The 3,460-nt window shown below is 43.8% G+C and overlaps 2 long non-coding RNA genes across 2 annotated transcripts; both read right to left on the minus strand.

The window, feature by feature from the left end:
• Positions 1-1,449: 1,449 nt before the first annotated feature.
• LOC116802259 lies at positions 1,450-2,280 on the minus strand. The gene is made up of 4 exons (XR_004362627.1): positions 2,148-2,280; positions 1,885-2,086; positions 1,699-1,747; positions 1,450-1,644 (listed from the first exon to the last, which is right to left on the minus strand). It is a non-coding gene; the product is annotated as an uncharacterized LOC116802259 (long non-coding RNA).
• A 6-nt stretch (positions 2,281-2,286) lies between these two features.
• On the minus strand, positions 2,287-2,827 carry LOC116802260. The gene is made up of 3 exons (XR_004362628.1): positions 2,802-2,827; positions 2,477-2,732; positions 2,287-2,407 (listed from the first exon to the last, which is right to left on the minus strand). It is a non-coding gene; the product is annotated as an uncharacterized LOC116802260 (long non-coding RNA).
• Between the last annotated feature and the right edge of the window lie 633 nt (positions 2,828-3,460).

Genomic DNA, 3,460 nt, shown 5'->3' on the forward strand with positions numbered 1-3,460 from the left:
GTAAGGCAGCCAAATCTGTATATGAGGAATCCAAAACCAGGAATCGACTCTCACACCAGCCGTTACCCTGCAGCACCAATGCTCCTGCTCGCAGTGCAACGACGGCACCCCCTCAAAATACAGATCCTGAGCTGCCACCTTGGAAACTGGTGCCACTAAGCTGCAGAGCGCCACCCATACTCGTTGACGACGTCAAAGAAATTGTCCCGCTCCTGGAAAAGTTAAACTATACAGCAGGAGTATCCAGCTACACTACCAGGGCAACTGAAGGGAACGGGGTCAGGATCCAGGCCAAGGACATGACCGCCTACCACAAAATCAAAGATGTCCTTATAGCAAACGGCTTTCCCCTATTCACCAACCAGCCAAAGTCCGAGAGGGGCTTCCGAGTAGTAATCAGACATCTCCACCACTCCACTCCATGCTCGTGGATTGTCAAGGAGTTGCTGACGCTCGGATTCACAGCTCGCTTCGTCAGAAATATGACGAACCCGGCTACAGGTGGGCCCATGCGCATGTTTGAAGTGGAGATCGTCATGGCCAAGGACGGCAGTCATGACAAAATTATCTCACTCAAACAAATCGGTGGGCAAAGAGTGGATATTGAAAGGAAAAACAGGACACGGGAGCCGGTCCAGTGCTACAGATGCCAGGGCTTCAGGCATGCCAAGAACTCATGCATGAGGCCACCAAGATGCATGAAATGCGCTGGCGACCACCTGTCATCCTGCTGCACCAAGCCAAGAACCACCCCTGCTACCTGCGTCAACTGCTCTGGAGAGCATATTAGTGCATACAAAGGATGCCCCGTTTACAAGGCCGAAAAACAAAAGCTTGCGGCAAACAACATTGACACAAATAAAATACGTACAATTAAAGACGCAACCAATAACTTTTATAGACGTCAAGGCCCTCCTCCACGCAATAACACCCCTCGGCTGCCACACAGCTCAGCAATCCTGAACAGATCAATCGCTGAAGCCCGCCAGGAAGCAGCCAGAAAGTCGATGTTAAATCCTTTCCGACAAAATATGAACGACAAAAGGCCACGTTTCTCCTCCCATGACTCTGCCATTCAGATGCGGCTGAATAAATGGCGCCGAAACACAAACAAGATACCCAAAAAGGGTAGGACAACTTCAAAAAACAACGCAAAGCCAAGACTGGTATCCAAGACAAGCAACCCAGCGCAAAGACATCTGGAAAATTACCAGGACATGCTCCGAAAGCAAAGGAGTGAAGAAAATTACCAGGAACCTGAAAAAGGTACTTCAAATCCCATGCAAGTTAACAACGACAGCCCTCCCACCACCAGCAGAGCTGCCAGAGCTAGCTTCAAACCAAGATTTATTGATGAAGCCATGCAATCGCCAAGAAATTCCAATCCTAACTCGCAAAAAGACTTCTTGGACGGTCCCACAACTATCTTAGCAAACAGAGTCGACAACCTAGAAAAGAAAATTGACATTTTAATGGCCTTAATCACTCAAGGAATAAACAATAAGCTGGACATGGACACATCCAACTAAATCTACATCTACTTATTTCTATTTAAATAATATATCTATCCGATGGAAAAGCGCACATCTGTCTGCTTACAAATTCTTCCACTGTCATCACCTTCCTCGACGCAGCCTAATTTATCTGGAATAATAATTCAATTAGTGGATGCACAAAAATAATAAACAATACTCTCACCTCAACGCGCCTGGATAAACAAGCCCAAGACAACGCATTCCAGCTGATCCTGACGAAACGAGGCGGAGAAAATCAACCAGGACATAAAAGATGAATCGGTAGATCGAAATGAAAAGGATTAATGTGGCAGAAACATGATGAATAAAAGGCGACTCGCTGCAGCAATTTATGCACAACGTCACTTACCTGAACTTTCTTGCCACACGTTTCCCGATTAGTATCTCTTATCACCGATGCAATCTACTTGCAGTGCTGCACTGCAATAGACGGGCCATATAAGCTGCCTACGCTTCGCTCAGGGCACTTAGCGCGGAGCTGCAGAATCTATCCATCCGCTACTCTTAAATTCCCTCAGATCGACGAGCGCCTACACTAGAGACGCCAAAACCTGAAAACAAAACAATAACCCAATAAGAAAATAAACAAAGCCAAACAAATAAAGCACTTACCTCAACAAACACAGCCAACTGGTGATCCAACGCAACCAAAAAGAGAAGACGAGCCCTGCAAAGAAAAAACAAAATCGCCATCCTTCGTGATTATAAACACAATAAATTGACAATCTTACAACGCCGTCTCCTCCTCCTGATGCCACTGCACTAACAAGGATTACTATCCCGGAGCTGACATCATATTAAAAATAATTAAAATCCGTCTCCAAATTGTAAAAATTTCCCCAGCACCGTTTTTTCAATGATTTCCTGATAACCTAAAAGGAAAGGAAAATTAATAAGAATATAATACAAAACTAATCAAGGACACACAGAAAAATGCAAACCTGACGAGCTCATCCTGCCGATGAAGCGCACGTAAATCAGGAGACAGGCAGCGCAAAAGCAAAACTAAATCGCCAACTTTCGCGATTTTAAACACAAAAAATTGACAATTTTAGGATGCCGTCTCCATCTCCTGACGCCAAAGCATAAATAAGGATAATTTGCATGGCGCAGATGCCACATCAAAATGCTGCAAATCCTGTCCTTAAATTGTATATTTCTCCTCAGTTCTGTATCTTCGACGAATTTTCCGCTAACCTGTAATGAAAGGAAATTAAATAAGAATGCGATACAAAAATTATCAAGGACACATAAATAATAACAAACCGGACAGACAAAGTAGCAGATGCTAGTGGACGGCCTCATCCTGCTGACGACAAGCACGCAGCTCCAGCTTCCAAGACCACAACTATTGAAACAAGGGAACACAAGCTATTACTGGGAAAAATATAATTATAATATAATACTTATCTAATTGACAACTTGATGACTCCAAAATCGTGGCATTCCAGCTGCAACAACACAATAACAAGGGCCTCCAATTTAGCCCTCACAAAACGTACCTGAAAAGCAAATAAATCAACGCAATTAAAAAAGCAATAAAATACTCACCCCAGACTAGCTTCCTTTTTAAGTACCTGAAAAACAATAATAAACGCAACAATATAAACAAATATACACCAATATAATACTTACCTTAAATTAATTCCACTCAATGTACCTGAAACAATACAAATTAATGCAATCATAATTAACAAATAGCATATATAATACTTACCAAATACTATTTTTGCATCCATTTCCATGGCTATTCCGTTGCGGCGGCTCTCTGCTACAAATCTTAAAACGGCGGCCCCAAGCTGCCAATCCTGACGCTATGGCCACAAGACGCGGCGCACCTGGCTTCCTTCGGTGACAGACCGAGCCACAATCCTCTCTGATGACTTCTTCGCCAAGAGACGACTCCACCACCATATAGACAGCGG

Source organism: Drosophila sechellia, chromosome X, assembly GCF_004382195.2.
Source record: "Drosophila sechellia strain sech25 chromosome X, ASM438219v1, whole genome shotgun sequence".
In the NCBI taxonomy this organism is placed as follows: domain Eukaryota; kingdom Metazoa; phylum Arthropoda; class Insecta; order Diptera; family Drosophilidae; genus Drosophila; species Drosophila sechellia.